The sequence below is a fragment of the Parus major genome, chromosome 1A (genome assembly GCF_001522545.3).
Source record: "Parus major isolate Abel chromosome 1A, Parus_major1.1, whole genome shotgun sequence".
NCBI classification, from domain to species: domain Eukaryota; kingdom Metazoa; phylum Chordata; class Aves; order Passeriformes; family Paridae; genus Parus; species Parus major.
The window spans coordinates 43685609-43704240 of record NC_031773.1 but is presented as its reverse complement, the minus strand read 5'-3'; positions in this window follow the sequence as shown (position 1 = coordinate 43704240).

Sequence of the window (18632 nt, the reverse complement as noted above, 5' to 3'; positions counted from 1 at the left end):
CTCTCCAGCCTTTCAAATACCTTTTACATAATCAACCTCATAGTTCTATTGAATCCTGCAGAGTTATACTGCAGGATTTTTGATAAGGTTTTTTATCAAATCCTGTGCCACTCCAGAAACTGTGCATTAGCAGTGTTTACAAAACTGCTCCACCATTTCCTCCCACTAACAGGAGAAAAAAAAATAAGCCAACTATAAAATCTAATTGTCTTCCACAGTTTCAGTGTCTGAAAATGGAAGAATTGCAGTTACTTAAAATCCCTTTCTTCACAGCAAGACACAGTTACAGACACCAGTAAAGGAACATTTTTAACCAAGAGCTCTTACAGGTATTGTTTTTCCTGGACATCCATTTCTGTCAATGCACACACAAAGATGATGAGTGCTACAGCACTCACAGTGACAATTTCTCATCATGTTTCCCCAACATATCTGTCCCTAATCATCCAGAGGGGCAGCCAATTGATTTTATCATTTTGGCTGAGAAGAGTGGCTAAAATTTAGTCCACTGGAAACTGAGGCAGGATGGGCAAAAAAATCAAATTTAAAACTTAGTAAGGATGTCAACTCATGCATGAAAGGATGTGGTATGACTCCAGTGTGCATACATGCTGAATCTGTGCTTTGATACTCAAATGGAAAACAAGTAATGACATTTTTTATGCATCCACAATCATCTGCTCTTCATGCTCAGATTCGGCACAGACTTAAAACTTCCCAACACCCTACAAAAATCTCCAGCTGTCGAGTAGAACAATGGAAGACAAATCTGGTGAGGAACAAAAAGAGTCAGGGATCAAGGACACTGTCAAATGGGCACAGAGGACCAACAGTAGCAGGGAGCTAGTTAAATTTGCTTTCTGTGGTGATTCTCAATATAGAAAGATATCTAAGATTGCATCTACAGTGAAAAAATAGGCAAAATCTTAGTTAGTCCTGCTGGCTCCCAGTAAGCAAACAACAGAATGCTTGGAGCCTACCTACAATGTTTTATAATATCATCATGGTAGAGACATGCATAATAAAACATTTATTCCTTCCCCAAATGCTAAGTAAAGAGATAGCTAAAAGCATGTAGCTTACAGCTCTGGCTATAGGCTCCCCCTTACCTGCCAGAACATAGTGAATGTCATCTTAAAAAAACGCCATCACACAAACACATACACCAGCCTTGGTAAGGTGAAACAGCCACCTGCTGCAGATGTAGCTCCAGCTAATCCAACCTACCTTTGTGTTATAGTTTGCCCTGGGAACACTGCTTTCCCCAACTGGTTACTTTGGGAATGAATTTTTTTAAAACTGAGATTACGGTACCACGGTACCAAAGCTTTAGGGAAAAAAAAGCTGTGGCTTTCTGGGCAAAACCACAAGGCACATGGAGGCAGCTCAGGCTTACAGGGTCTCCTGCCCTCATTTAGTCCTAACAGGTTGGTTCTGATGCCTACAAAGACACCAGTGGATCTGCACTTTAGCACTCCAGTTCTAGGAAGACAAACTTGGCATTAGCATAGCACCAAATCTGGACTGATTTCAAGCCTAGTGCTCCAACCTAATAAACACCCTCAAAAGACAAGCAGCTCCTTGTGGAGCCAGCCTGGCCCTATCAGGACCCATATGGGCAGGCAATGCCCAGAAGAAGCAGTACTACTGAGATGACTCCAGAAGAGCTTAGTTCAGTCTGAATCTCACAGTACTGGTGCCACCAAACCCTGCCAGAACTGAGCAGGTCCTTCACAAGGCCACCTCTGCTTATAGTCTTTTGTTGTCTGATCCCACACTGACAGCTGGAACTCGACTGCATCCCTGCACCAGCACAAAAGATGGGGACATCTTCCTCCACCCCTCAGCAGGATCTCCCCAGGTCACAAAGTGCTTCAGCTTCCAGAGTGCTATCGTCTGTCAGGTGGACAGTTCACCGCGAGAGCACCTTACACGTGGCAGCAGACACGGATCTTTGAGTAAAGCTAGCCATGGCAGCACACCACATACAATTTTATCTGTGCCCTTTCAAGCAAGGTGCCCTTATTTAATTTCTGTGCTTCCACAGAAGCACTAGAAGAAAACTAAAAATACCTCCCTGCTGCTTTGCAGTTTTTTCAGAAGATAACAAAGTGTCCGTGAATTGTCCACAGAGAATTAAATTAGTGCAGTTTAGATTAATTCAAAACCCACTGTATAGTTACATCCTTGGCATGGAGCAATTAGAGCTGGCTAAAATTTTTCAAAACGCATGCTGCTTCTGCACCCACTCCAAGACTGGGTCACTCTTTGTTGTGTGAACTATCTTCAGAAAGAAAAAGCTGACATTGAAAGTCTGCAAAGCTCCTAATTGCTAGACTTCTAAAAGAAACCAGAAAGATAGATCAATTTAAATTCTTCCCAAAAAAAAACCACTGTAAAACTCTGGGGTTTATTTTATGATCTGTGCCGCTGGCAATGGAATTACTCTGGAATACTTCAGAAATATTGAGCCTCTTCCTCAGTAGGGGACAAAAGGCCCAATACTAAAAAGTATCTAGCTTGAGATTAATTATGTGCTCTACCTACAGTCCACAGTACTTTTTACAGACATACATGCCTTTATTGTCTTCTCTTTATTATTTGAAAGACAACCTACATCATCCTTCTGCTTTCCCACAATCATTTTCTTTACTTCCACAAAGTCACTAAAAAAGCAGAGATCCTTCAAGATGTGTGCAGTGATGCTGGATTTCTTGAAGGAAGCAGTGACAAAGCTAATATGCCAACTTTTACACCAAGAGAAGAAAGTCTGGCAGGAGAAGGGTCCAGCACAAGATAACCCCAAGGAGAAACAGTAAAAAGAGATCTTACACAATGAAAGGGTAAAGGGGTAACTGCTGAACGTGTTCCGATGTCCTAAAACTCACAAGCACGTGTCCTCAGAGTTGATGAGACACATAACAGACAACAGCAGTGTTGCTAAAGATGAACCAGACTGCTAAAAGAATTTAGGGAATGAGACAGTCCTTCAGACACATTTTAAATACAAAAAGAAACAAACAAAAAAAAAATCACCAATAAAACAAAAACACACAACAGCAAAGAATTACCACAGTAAGCACATGAAAGAATCATTAACTTCTTTACTGGAGTAGGGCAGACTTCATGTTAAATGTACACATACCTCCCAAAAGAAATTACTATCACCACTCATTTTTAAAAAACCCCAAACTGATGCTGAACAGTGGAGCAGACACATGACAGCTAATAAGAATGAGTTCTCAGGGATAGAAATTACTGAGATAGAGGCAAAATCCAAAGAGCTTATTGCTGTCAAGCCTGGGTGGCAGAACAATCTCAATCACAGAACACCAAAAGAACTGGTACATGAAATTTTAAGTCTGATAGCACAGATATTAAATAAATCCATCAAATGAGGGAGTACCACATGACTGAAGAAAGCCAAATATGGTGCCTATACTTGGGAGGAAAGAGGGGGAAAATGTCATTTTGGTAGCACAGAAGCATCAGTCATCTACAGATAGCACACAGATCTTGATGAAAGAATGGAACACAAAAGCAGATCAAATACATTACAGAAGACTGATCATGGCATACTAGTCCAAAATGTCTCTTCTCTATTTATTCCCACAAAAAATGTGAATGTAATTTGTCTGGATTTTAATAAATCATTTTGCAAAGTAGTACATAGGCTAAACTGGAAACAGTGGGAAAAATCAGCAAAAGTATAAGATGTATAAATCAGATAAACTACTTAAAAGATAAGCAAGAGCAAGAGGAAATTACCAGGCAGAAAGGTCATTATTAAGGGAGTTTCTTCAAAGTGGTCTTTTAGGACAGGGTTGAACATCAGAAGTGAAGAAAAGCATGTCAGTGAACACAAAACAAGGTTTAGCAGTGCAAGCTGCAGTGCCTGTAAGAACTGTGAGTGCAGGATGATTCCAAACTATCACTGTGGTTCCATCCTGAGACCAGAAAAGTGCAGCCATGAGAACTGATGTTGCTTTCAGAACTGCTTTGGAGAAGGGCCCCGACATTGGCCAAAGGTTTGAGGTGATGCTAAAGAATTCTAAATAATCTAAAAATTCTAAAGAAGGCCACAAGTTAAATCTTGGCAGATTTAGGTCTTCAGTCTCCAGAAATCTAGGTTCTATAAAAAATCCCAAAAACTAGAATACTCATATTGAATCTGGTCACCTGGTACTGACCTTTACACTGTGGCTGGCAACTGTATCAACAAGGGAGCTCAAAGGTATGTCAGGTGTGTCTACAGAGGCACACTCGCAGCAACAACTCTAATGTGAGTGTGCTCATAAGGTAAAAGCCATGCCTCTTCATGTAAGGAACACTGATTTGTCTAAGCCAAAACAAAAACCACAAAACCATCCTTCAAACCAGAGGACAAAAAGGAATGCATGGCCTTCTGTTAATACAGGAACAAATTAATTTAAACTCAAAATGACAATGATTTTACTGCTAAAGGGTTTGGTTCTAGAGCAGCTTTTCAGTAAAAGGAACCATAGGGAATTTTTTGACTGATGTGAGGATGAAGCCAGGCTGTTTCTGAGGAGAAGCTTCACCTGCAGAGGACTTTATGTTGGACCTGACAGTGTCAGCAGAGACTGAATCTGGTGATGGGGTAGCACTACCCACCAACTTCAACACCAAACCAAGCCACATCTGACCAAACCATCCAACTCTCACCTTTTTCCTCTGCTTGAGTGTGCCACTTACCTGCTGTGTCTTTCTCCATTCAGATGGCAAGCCCTCCCAGGATTCTGACTGTGACTTATTAGGTACACATATGGTTCCTGACAGGAGCCCCAGTAAAGCCTCAAGGTTTAGCTGGTTAGAACTGATGCAGCCATGGATAAAGCAGTGGGGCTTGGCAGGTGGGCAGGATCCATGAGGACAATCTGTGAAACTGATGTCTAACATAACAGTGCAGGCAGAATTTAAAGCTGTTAGATCTCACAATTTGTATTTGCTGCCTCCTGTATGGAGCTGGTAAAATTCATACTACAAACTCAATCACATAAAATATTAATCCAAGAATTAATATTGAAGACATAAGAAAAAAAACTCAAGACAATTCCTATTTTGAATAACTTCCATCCTATTTAAATCATGTCTCAGGTTTATATCTACTAATAACGTGTTTTCCCAAAACAATGCAAGAATGGAGTAAATATATATACAATCAAAGCTCAGATAAGGTACACATGAACATTTTACAAGACAAAAAGCACAAATACTGTCTCAACCTCGGTGCCAACAGACACTAATCTCTGCATGAAAGAGATTTAAAAAGTGCAAATGTGGTGGCAGTGTTTGTGTTATGCAGACCAGCAGAAACCAGTGTGTAAAACCTGGTACCCAGCCCCTGCTCCAAAGACAGATTTTAGGCTCTCACAGGGATCCTTTCCTCATGCTCATGTACATCTTTACATAAACCAGGAAAGGATAAGGCTTGAGGACATAAAAAAGAGGTTCAAGGACCTCTCTGAGCAGTCACAGCATCTTCCAGTAGAACTCCTATCTTCCAAGGCAACTGCCCTCCCTTTCCTACCCTGAGTCACCAAGGCCCATGTCCAAATTCCTCCTGCTTCCTTCCTTCCATCCATCCCTCTTTGCACCACCTGACACAGCCTGGCATGAATTTCATCTGCATTTAAATAACCTGCTGGTCACTAGGTATTTTGGAAATAGAAGCTCCTTTTCTGTTTCAGGATGCAGTTTAACCTGAGCCTGCAGCGACAGGGAACTGCTTAGGGAGCTCTGTTCAAACACACAATAACCCCAGGGCTGCAACATTCCTGCTTGCTCAGCGAGGATGGGACATCCGCTGCTTAATTGCACAGAGATGACAGGTAAGCTTGCAGAATTTTATTACTGACACATATTTTTCAGAGACTTCTAAACTTGGCAAGAATTAAATAAAAGCAGCAGAGTATTTTCCTCTAAAAATGCCGACTTCTGCCAAACCTACCCTGCAATGCCATGACAGAAGGGGCTTTTGCAAGTGGCAAAACAATATATTTCTCTTTCCCCACACATTTGTTTTTAAAAATAACCCTAAACATTTTGATGAGACATCAAATAAAAAGGCAGATGGCATGAAAAATTTCAATACTAATATTTAAGAGTTTACTACAGCTTACCAGGAGGGAGCTCACAGGCCTGACAGGACAAGAGTATCCCCATCTTACAGTTCAATAAGACAAATTATTTTGATGCTCTGAGTCCCATATCAAACTCACTCCAAAAAACTGACTACGTGTAGATCAAAAGGTGTTTACTCTAGCAGAAATACCACAGACCATTTCAAATTTAAAAAAAAAAAAAAAACTTCACAGAGAATGCTTTCTTTTTAATTTTAGAAAACATTCAATAAACCCAAGAAGGGTTATCTGGTACAGATGAAATTGGGGTGAAATTTTAGGCCAGAAAAATACATAACCAACACCAAGAACTGGTTTCAACTTTATGGAAGCCACAAACAGAAGGCTTAGAGAACAGAAATACCAGCTCAATCAGCTCTAGTGGGAGCCACAGCCAGCAAAATTGCTAACTCCATTGTATTAAGTGGGGAAAAAAAAAAGAAAAAAAAAGCCACATTGACTAAGATGCAAACATTGTGTTCAAAAAACTGATAGTTTATGCCAGCCTGGTAACCAGCAGACTGGTTCTTTCTGTGCACTTGAAAGCACAGTAGCATACTGAGCACACTTCTTTGACCAAACTGCAGTACTGCAAAGCCTACAACTAGAGAAGGACCAAGGCTGGCCAGTGCATATTACGCTAAAATTCCACTTATGAAGGGACAAATTTGTCCCATTTGACCAGGGCTAGGCAGTGTAACAGTAAATCTAATGATGAGTAGCCTATGCAAGTGCTTCCATTTTTGATGGCAAGGCTAGAGGTGAAGCAGCACTAGAGGAAACAGCTCAGCAATGACAGCAGCACCTGCACTGTACAGAAGATGGAACCAGAAAAGTCTCCACTGCTGCTGGTGATTGCACAGCATCAAGATCCTGCCCACAATATAGCAAAGTTAGCCAAAATTAGCCTTCCTCCCAAATTAATGTCAGATGGCTGAAAAACAGACCATGCAGTTTGACAGTGCTACTCTAGTAAATTCTGAGCCTAGCATGTGTTCTACCACCTACAGCACAGGGCCCAAAGAGCTCAAGGAGGCTGAGCTGGAGTACTGCTCCACGATTTCAGGTGTGCATGAGGAGGCTGCAAGTAATGGTGAGCAGCCAGAGGAAAATGAGAGGTACTGAAGTGTAAGAGCAGCTGAGGAGTGGTGGATGATGGGCACCAATGAGTGAATAGGTGGAGAAAACACTGTAGGAAACCATACTTCATTGCCTCAAATATTCACAAATTATTGTTTCTTCAGTTGTGGTTATGTCCCACCCAGTCCAAACTTGCTGTGATGAGGGGTGCAGAAAGAGGGGATGAAATATAACATTCCATCTGTTTGCCACTCCAAAAGCCTCTGCATCCAGCCTCTGCTCCTCAAACATGCAGCCTTTCCCACCTTCACTTCTCTCCATGTAGTTTTATATGGGTGTAAGAAAAACAAGGCTGCTGGAGCACACAGGTGGGACTCTCACATCTAATAACTTCTCAAATATTACTGCAAATCCCTTGCCATTCTCTCCAGAGACATCTTACTCCACATATTATTTCATTTCCTGTTTGTTCCATTGTAAGTTTCCTTTTATTTAATTCCATGCAGCTTGGCAGAATAACATCAAGCAATTAAAATGAGGCACATACAACACTCACAAAAAATACTGCAGAAGTCTCCAATGTTCTCTATATTGTCTGAATTAATTCACATTTCACATATACTGGCCTACGACGCCTCTTTCGCTGTGCACTTCACTCCCATCAGCAGATATTATAGTTAAGTTATGTAATTGAATCATTATTCATCAGTAAAACATCTACTTACCCACCAGTTTTATAACCTTTGATGTCTCTCATGGTAGGCTCAGCCCAGAGATGAGCCCCAAGGCAGGAGAGTCTCAGCAGCAGGAATGCCACCATTGATCTTGGCCCACAACCACACAGTAGGGTTTTGCTCACTGCAGAAATCACTGCAGAAATTGCTCCTTGAGTTTGGGACCTCACCACACAAAAACATAATCTTTAATTTGAAAACAAAACACATTCCCTGTTCTCACAGTCATGAAATCACCAACATGGATCAAATGAAATCCAGCGCAATATCACCTTCCCTACTCTGGAGACATCCTGAGCAAATCTGAAAAATTAAGAACAGAGTTGTTCAGCTAATCAAGTTGATTCAGAAGGCTAAATGACGGAGGGAGGGAGGGCAGGTGGGGAGGTAGCAAGATCTTAATCAATTTTGTGTCCCTGATGAGCTGCTCAGGCACATCCAGTTAAAATTGTCAATCTAAATTCCAAACTGCTGAAGTGTTCACCATTGTTTACAAAGCTGTAAAAAGTCAAAACTCTTTTCGATTCCTCTTCCACCACTCAAAACGTAGTAAAGCAGTGTAAATATAAAAGCATAACATCCTGACAATAGAACATATAGAAAAATTATGTGAAATGTGAGTCAATTCATACGTTTCGAGCCTCTGTTTATATGCTGCACTCCTCTAAGTATCTTGCTCTATTCTCCAAGTGTCTTGCTTTTCCATTAGAAATTGCTAAATGGTTTCTAGTTTACTGCAAAATTAGACCAGGATATATGTCATACCTTCTATCACATCTTTGCAATCATTCCCTGGTGAGCCAAAAACTTCAGCACAGTAGCCTGCAAGGAAATTTCCTCTGCAAGTCTAATTTGCCCAGCAATCATGTAATATAGAACAACTGCTCTGAACACTGTTTCAAACTATCATGCACTTATTCACTCATTCCTTACAAAAGCACAGTTAAAACACTCATGAGAGGTTTAATTTCTGAAGCCACTAAAAAATAGGATAATCCATAACTCCAAATCCCAAGGGGGCACCACATGCACCGCACTATTTCAGGCCAATTAGCACGCTGTTTAGAAATTAGCTCTTAAAACAACCAGCGCATTACATCATGAAAATAACAGTTTCCCAATTGTTCTAATGAATACAGAAGAGGAAACTGGAACAAATCCTCTGCTGGTATGGATCCATCTACTTCAGCTGAGCTCTTTTACAAATCATTTCAGCTTTATTACTTAGAAAATATGCAAGTAAAATAGCAATCCATTTGAAATGGAAAAATCCTTGGCACTTTCTGTGAATCACCACATGACTATTAAGATAATAAAATTAATCACAGGTTTTCTATCTCAGCCTTGGTGGTTTTCATGGTTTCCACTGTTGTAGCAGTGAGACTATACTTACTCTCTGTAAGCAAACTGTAAAACACTGTCTAGAAGTTAAAGCATTTTCCTGAGTCTTTCCATTATCACAGTTATTCCCAGAATATGAAACTCCCACGCTTTGTACCTGTATGTCTTTCCCCTAATTTCAGGATAACACATAATGCAGCTTTATGATCTTAGAGAAGAAAATCCAGCCATTCATCTTCAGCCAAGCAATCAAGGAACACAATGAACATCATAAGTTTCACTTTTAAAAGCTACTGTTCCTTAAAATGGGATAATACTTGTTTCAAATTTATTTACAAGTTGTTTATCCAACTCATGCAGCTCAGTAAAATGAGAGGTTCATTACTCTGTCCTCCCTCAGCCACATGCTATGTACTTTATTTTCAGCTGAAACCACAGGTTCATCTCTGCTTGCCTTCCTATTACATTTCAAACCAATAACCATCAACCTTCACATATGGTCTCAAGCATACTTTTGACTTTGTTTTTGTTTTCCTCTGCTTCAACACCTCCTCAGATTAATTCTCTCATACCAAACACTGATTACCATCCAGTCTTGTTTTATTTACTACCTCCTCCAGGGTTTCACCTACTTACACCTCCCTTATGGTCCTTCCAACCTGGTGCCGAGCACACGGTGTTTGTTTTCCCTGTGCTACGAGCATCAGTGTGACTCAACTCCAAACAAGTACTAGAACAGTACTTGCATTAATTGTTGGTTATTTCTGGCAGCCCTGGAGTCTTCACATGAAGAAATGGTCTCTTGAAACCATTTTAAGCTTGATCCCCCATTACATGGCAACCAGAGGCCAAAACAAACAGAAGGAAGGAAGAGGGCACACATCCGAAATGCACAAGAAAAAACACAGAGAAAACAAAGAAAGTGTCATTTTACTCTCTTTTAACAGAAAATGCACACAATAAAAATATCATAAATTGAGAAGACATTGTTTTACTGAAAAACAAAACCACTGAACTCCAAACTAAATGTCATAAAATACCATGTTCCAATAGAACACTGTTAGGATTAACAAGAGAAAATAATTTACACTGAAAGTGAAAAATTCCTCATTATGTTGTTTTAAAACAGATTTTTTTTTATTTTTTTTTTAAGCAAGTCTTTACAACAAACCCAAGGAAAACCTTTTTGCTGGCCTGGCTATTCAATAATCACTCACCACACCATGTCTCACACTGACAAACTTTGCTTTTATGCAAATTTTTGACACTGTTCTTTATTGCATTATTTCAGCCTGTTAGTCAGGAATTTACTGCTTTTCTCCAAATAAACAGAATAGCCCTCTGCTACAATTTCTAGAGAAAAACAGAAGCTCAACATCAGTGCAGTCATAGATGAAGAAGAAATAAATGCCATCCCAAAGTAGCTAAAATGAAGAAAAACATTTTTTAAATAAATATTCACAATAGCTTATAAAGAACTATGCACAGACACTTCTTTAACCAACGTCATTAAAATCCAAACCCCAAACTGTTTTTCCTTGGTGTCATCGGAAATGTGGGCTTCCCCTTCTTTCTGATATAAATGCCAATGGCCATTACCATTAGTAAACAGATGGAAGATAAAAACAGTCCACAGGGAAGAATAGGAAAAAGGGAAGAAGAGGTTCTTTCACTCATATGAAAATGACTTTTCCATGACTTCACAGGCCCCTTGCTCTTCCCATGCCCTCAGTCCTTTGAGCACACTACCCAACAGCAATGTTCAACACAGGCAGCAAACCCGAAATGAACCTGGACATGCCTGCAAACGGATGAAGGGCAGGATGTATGTGCACTTCCCAACTTTGAGCTCTTAAATTATTGACCTGGACTTCCAGTCATACCCTCAATAGAGAGAAACATGCCTTCACTGGATGGAGAGGAGGCTCTCTTTAGGATGTTGCTCAGGGGTGTTGTTCTCTGCTCCACCTCTCAGCCCTGCGCTGAACACAACTGGTTGGAAGTATCTCTCTCAATAAAAAAGAGAGGAACAAAGGCATCTGTAATATCTATGCCACTTACTGAGACTCTTTTTAACCCAAGGACCACAGCTGCATGATATCAAAACTAAGAGTTTACCACAGGAGAAACCAGTACCCTTCATGGCATCCACAGAGACATGTAACTCACTCTTGAGAAATGGGTGAATGACCAGAGTCCACTGCCTTCAGAAATTAACAAAAAATGTCCTCTCCCTTCCTGAACTACAGCTGTTTCACACATAAACACAGTTTCAGAAGAACTCTTGTCAAACTTAAACAGCTACAAAAGAAGAAAAAGGTGATTTGTCTCTGAGGAACATGCTCTGCTGTGCACTGAAGCCTAAAAGGCTAAAAGGCAGCTAGTGAGTCAGAGGCTTTAAAGCCGCATTGTTTCCTTTACTTCTTATTTCCACTCCTGCTGACCAGAGGCTGATAGGTAATTTTATTCTTGTTTAAAGACACAAACAAGATAGTCAAAATAATTCAGAAACCAATCGATATCTTACATTGTGGCCACAAATAACAATTCCAATCACAAATCCACACCCTGTTGAATTAGCTTGAAGGTCAACTGGCCCTAATCTTGATATTTCTTTTCCTATCACATTGCTAACTCCTTTAACTTATAAAGAATAGCATGACCTGAGCTTCCAACCAGTGAAGAAAAGCATATGAATCCACCCTAAAACTCAAAGACCATTAAGTACTAACTGCATCTAAGTGTAAAAGGTAAGAGCTAAAGTTGCCACCTGGTTCCTGTAAATACCTGGCAGACCCCCTTTCTCTGCTGTGAGGCACATGAAGAGCCACTAAAATCTGACAACATGAATTACCTTATGCCATGGTTTCTAGCCAAGCTTTGAAAGGCAATGAATAGGATTGTCCCATGAGTGGGGTCATTCACAGGACCAGAACCAACACAAAAACTGTATACATACATATCTATGTATATGGTCCACTCAGAGGTGGCCACCAAGAGACCATTGGTTCTGTAAGCAAAACTCCTTTTGCAGTTGAGAGCTGCTGTCTCCAAACTCTTCCAAAAGCCATGTCAAAGGGAATGGGAAGAGGAGACTCTGTGTTCTCACTCCTTTAAAAGAAAGGACTGAGCTAGAAAGAGCCTTAATTCCCCCACAGTTTGTACCTGCACACATGCTGATACAGCCCAGCCACCCTGGAGTCACGTCTAGCACTCTCTCAGGGTTATCTTGCACAGGTGTGGCGTTAGCAAGGACTGCTGCTCTCCAACAGCTGTCAGGCCTTGGGTTAAGGTGACTATTTTGAGACTGAAGATAACTTTCCCAGCAAATGAGAGCGAATTCGACAATGAATAAAAGCTTATGACAAAGACGATATGTTCATAGGCTACTTATCATGACAGAGGAGAATTTTACCTCTATTTCCTGCTCTACCCGGACTGAAACAGAAATACTGACTAATCTTTCCGTTTGGCTGCCTTGATCTCCACTAGTAACATTTTCCTGCAGGAGAGAGGTGAAGCAGGGCACCCCACAATGTCAAAGGCACTCAGACCTCTGACTACAGGGTCATGTGAAGTCTCATTTTCCTATTAGAGCTGCATAGTTACAACAACACTGGGTTAGAGAAGGTCTGGTCCTCTCAGAGAGGGGTTATAAATACACACTGAAATAGTTCAAACTACTTTTTCCCTTGCTTTTAGCTTTAGGAAGTTTACTATTTTCACAGTGGGAGGAAATGAGCCACCACAAAAGAGGTCATTTGATAGCATCCTATTCTTTCACTTCTTCCTTCTGCCCCTAGAATATAATGTAGGTCCTAGTGAATATTTCAGATCTTAATTACCAAGAATAATTATCAATTAAAAAATTCATTTAAGTCATATTGCTTTCATGTAGCTCTAAAACGAAATTTAAATCGCTTTTCATCTCTTCACCGTAAACTGTTGGAATGAAAATCTATTTATCAGGCTTCTTCAAAAACAGACCACTGCCGTGCCGAGCCCACCTCAGGAGGATGGGCACGGGCACACGACCGCTGGTGCGGCGGTGGTGGGGGTCACTTACCGCTGGGCTCGGCGCGGCCCCGGCTCGCCCGCTCGCTGTCCGGAGTGAGCCGGGCCGGGCCGGGCCGGGCCGTGCGCGGGGAGGGGGCGCGGCCGCAGCCGCGGGGCGGCCCTGCCCTCTGCGGGGGCCCGGAGGTACTGCCGGCCTGCCGCCGCCCCGAGCCTCCCGCGGGGCCCTCCGAGCCTCCCGCGGGGCCGCTCCGCTACGAGGGCTCTGCCCAGGCTACAGGGCAGCTGCGGCCGCCCTGCTCCCCGGGCACCGGCGGGGTGGCGGCGGAGCGGTGCCCGGCAGGCAGAGCACCTGCGGCTCCCGGCCCGCAGCTGAGGGGCCCCAGCCCCGCGCCCCGGACAGCGCAGGCGGCGGGCGGAGAGCGGCGGAAAGGCAGCCCGTGCCATGGGCAGCGCGGGCGGCACCGCCCTGGTCAGCGCTCCGCAGCCCGTCCTGCCGCCCCGCTGCCCCGCCGTGAGGGGAACAGGCCCGCCGTGCTCCGGCAGCCTCGGGAAAGCGGGCGGCAGCACTCGAGAGCCAGCTCCGCTGCCACGGCCGCGGCCCCAGTGTCTCATGCCCCACAAAGGTGAGCGAGGTCCCACTCTTTGCCCCGTAGTTCCATCCTCCTCTCCGCCTCTTCCATGTCAGTGTTCATTGCACAACCCCACATACCAATTTATTTTCTTGTTTTTAAAACAGCCCTCAGACAAGCCCTCTGAAGTCTTATTAAGCTATCCCACCCTCAGGGATGTTAATTTGATCCCCGATGCTGAAATAGTACAAGGAGTAGCCATACTGCTTTCTTCTTCAGTTTGCATTGGCATTATCAGGAAAACCCAATATGTGGCCGAGACAAGTATATGGATAGAAAAGTTTGTTTACGCTTAGCCTTGGTGTGGTGGAGTGGATGCTCATTGAAAGAAGCATTTCAAGGACCTGGAGGGCTCCCGTTATTGAATCCTCAGTGCTGTGACTCAGTGTGTGGCAAGGGCTGTAAATCCTCTGAGAGTTGTTTTCATTCTTCGATGCTCTTAACACACAGCAACAGTGGCAAGAAATGTCTCCATCTTTTCTGATGCAGCTCGACTGACTTATATTAGCCAAGCCTTGTGGGTCGCTAGGTTAAGCTACTACCTACGAATTTACTAGGAAGAGCAGCTTCAGTGTAGAAAAATACAAAGCAGTTGATCTCCTTTGTAATGGAGGCCTTAGAGGGAATGTTTTAAGCAGCAGTTGCACTAGTAGCTGGGTTTTCTCTTAAACTATAGATCAACTTCAAGGTTCCCATCTTCAAAGGAGATTAGTAGATGAATCAGGTTAATTGCTCAGTCATCATTAGGTCTGTTTCTCCCTCCTTCCTAAGCATGCTATGATCAACAAGTCGGGTTTCTCCAGCCCAGTGTTACTCCTGGGAAAGGATAAAATACATGGTAATCTGAAATGTGGACTCTCCCCGGTAGTCACATTCTCTGTCCAGAAAGGACACTGCTGGACTGATTGACAGCATATCAATCAACTCCCTCAGAAAGACAAATCTTCATACTCTTCCTAAAGTGCTGGTGTGATGTATGCAGAGACTGAATTGATGGAAACAGGCGAAAGTCACGAGCAGAGTAAATCGTCGGTGAAATCTAAGGACTAGATATGAAATATTTTGGTTTCTTTACTACTGAGGAATACATTCAGGGCAGGTAGCTCGGTTTGCAATCTGCGAGAGCCTCAGCCAAGGGGCCGTGAAGTGCCAGCCCTTCGAGGAACAAAGGGCGCGGGGGACCTGTGGCACCGGCCAGGGGACCGGACCCTCAGGGACACGGCAGGAGCCGACGATCCCCTCATTGGCGTGCTAAGACTCTCAAGGGATAAAAGCCATGGGTTTCCTTTGTTCGTGATCCCTCCTCGGAGGCACCAGCTTGAGCTGTTATTTAGTTAATGCACCGAGATTAAGGTATTGTAAGGATTGGGACGTCGGAGACTCTGCTATAGGAAACCTGGGGACAAGGAGGTAAGGAAGAAATCTGGGCTGTGGGGTGTGTAGCTGTGAAAGGACTTCGGTCCCAGCCCAGGAGATGCATGTGTGACTGCCAGGGCGCCTCCTGGATGGTCAGACAGGAGAGTTTCCTTAACATTTACCTTACCCTGAGGAGACAAAGGTAATTTACCTTACCCTTTTGACAAAGGTAATGATGATGATGATTAGGTGGTAGCAGTGATGAAACTTGTCATTTCTGCAAGTATAAAAGCCTTGGTCATTAATGAGATTGAAATACTGACAGGCTACCAATTCTCTCACTCAGTACCAGATTAGTCTACCCATGAAGTTTGCCACACAATTGCCACTTACGTGAAACAGAAACAAAACCAGCTTTCAACAGTGAAACTAATGCATACACTACATAACTAGGCATTAAACTTGGGAGAGGTCAGCAACAATTAAGTACTGTCAATTAACACAATGAAATCAAAGTACTTTTCAACTTCACAAAGATAAACACTTTTGAAAAAGGTGGAATAATGCTTATCTTGTTTGATCCCAGTTGTACTCCCATGTGGGTTTCATACAGAAATCCCTGTATTTCTAAAAAAGCATGGCATAGCTTTCAAAGCATTCATACAACTGATCTCTGTATTGTATGCAGAGGATACACAGCAGTCACACTGATGCCATTGCTGTTTGCCTAATACCTGGTGTAGAAAGTAACCTTCAAAAAAAACCCCAAGATGACAAAAAAAAAAAATAGCCAAATCAGCTATGAGATGGATAAATATAGAAATCATAGTATTATTGGAGTATCATCATAGCATGACTGTCTGGCATAGCTGGGATTTCTGTCACTGCAGAATTGCACAGGGCAACTCAAATCTATGTATCTGAAGTGCTGTTACCCCCCTGCATGTCTCCTGTTTTTCCTGGCTTTTTGGTCTTTTCCATCCTGAAGCATCAAAGTTACCATAGAAACAAGCAGTGGCATTTATGTATATTTGTGAGCCTAACCCATACATGGCATGACCTGCACCTGGTGGAGCACATCCCTGTGGAATGACACCCTGCAGCAGGATATGGGCACTGGCAGAATGAGACAGTGATGAGCACCACCCTGGAGAGGGGCTCCAAGAGCAGGGTCAAACGCTTCTTTCAGAGAAGAAAACTTGTAATTCCTTCTGCTATTGCCGAGTGGTGGGGAGTCAGCAGCTTCCTCAAAGCTGGAGGAGCTGGTAGGAGATAGGACTCTGGGGACAAGTACTTTGGACACAGTGCAGTGACACTTTTACTCCACTCAGTGGGGACAAGCTGGAGTGTGACATCTAGCACCACATGCAACTTCTTTTAGGCAAATACGTAATGGAAATAATTTTGGGTATCATGGCATGAGGACATAGGGTCTATCTAATTTAAGCTTGCCTTAATTTGCCAACTTCTCTTGTCAAGAGGATTTCAGTAACAAAATAACTAGAAGATAAATCTGCAGACACTCATGTAATGTTGGAAATTTAAAACTTGAGTGGATGGCATTAAGTGGCAGACCAAAGTGCTTTGACTCTTCAAGCTTTAGATAGATCTTGCACCCTTTCTGTTTATTCAGGGGGACTTAGATAAATTGACTCACAGTGGTGAAAACTGGAACACCAGAAACCCAGAACTGCCTTGGTTTAGATGCAATGAAATTAGGGGGACTTTCAGAAATGATGAATCAAGTTTGTTCACCCTAATTTTTGATTGGCCAGTCTAAGACTTTATGCAAGCATGAAGAATTGCTGTTCAGAAAATACAGCTCACCCTCTGGAACCTGATAATTATAAAAAATATCCCCAGCTGGACACCTCTGGGTATTCAGGCATTCTGTAAGTAGTGTTACAGTAATGCAACCGGGCACTAGTAGTTATTTATAGTACTAATTTTTTTAAATTAATTCTGGAACACTTCTGCCCTGTGTTAATGTGTATTTTTATAACCAGTAAAGGCACTTGTATGTAAATAACCTGTATAGGAAATTGTGTTCTTTTCTCATGTGTCCTTTTCTCTCTGTAATTTCGTTCCTTCTCCATTACTCAGAGGACAAGCAGGGATGAAAAGAATAAATCAGCATTATCATTCTTGCAAAATAATAGGCTGAAAAAGCGTTGTCTCTCAGTGATTTCCATAAAGAGACAGAACTTTGTGGTGTAAGAAATTGGAAAGGAACCATAATAACTTTCCATTATATGAGCCTTGGTATTTTTAGCTAGAATGAGAGGACAAATGGGGAATTCAAGAAAGTGAGCCCAAGGCATGAGCATTTGTTCTGAAACTCACACATGATAGAACTAAGGGAGAAAAATATTCTGCTAGTAAGAACAACAGAAGCTTCTACTACTAGAACACATCTCAGGTGATCCTCAGAGATATAATGACAATTTTAAACTCCCTCCAAAATCATGTCTGCAGCTAGGCCAGCGGCTACATGGGACAACTGGTAATACAAAGCTGGGCAGCTGTTTCAGAGAACTCTTCTAGTATGTGATGGAGTGTGGATGGCTTCCAGCACTCATCAGCAAATTTTAGAGCCCCAACACTTAGAAAATTCTAACATGATTTAGCCCCTAAACATGGGCATTACTTTTTATGCTGCACCAGCATTTGGAGGCCTGAACTGGTTCAGCACAGGCAGAGTCCAAAATAAATACGGCACTTTTGCTCCACCAAACATCTTCAGTCACGATACAGTCTCTCCAGCAGAAGGAATGCTGCATCCTACTTGAGTTCAGGTCTGGATGTTTTAAGTACCAATGAGGCTGAGGAGTAATTATCAGCAGTCTGTACTTCTCTTTCCCTCATTTTTAGTCAGCTGCTGTTTATATCCAGGTGAAGAGAGAATAAAATGTAAGTTTCTGCTGATTTAGTGGATTCTTAACTTGCTCTCAAAATTAAGTGCCTTCTGGACCAAGAATAGGTTTTTTTGGGCCATCAGCCCCCCTAACATCTCAAAGATGCTCTTAAGAATCTGCAGTTTATTATATATGCACTGCCTCAAAAGTTTCTCCATTTATTTTGAAAATATTAGATATGCATTCTAGCTCCAGGAGAGCTTTCCACACACACAAAAAAGGAAACATCTCATATAAGCCCCTAATTTTTGTAAAAGTGGCTATATAAGAAGTGTTACTAGCAACTGCTGTGGAAAGCTTACTAGATATGACACTGTCCACATCTGAACATCTGAAGGATTGTGGCTCTCAGCCCCACAAATGTATCACTGTTTCAACTGACAAAATCACCTAAAAAGAGATGTGCTTTCCATGACT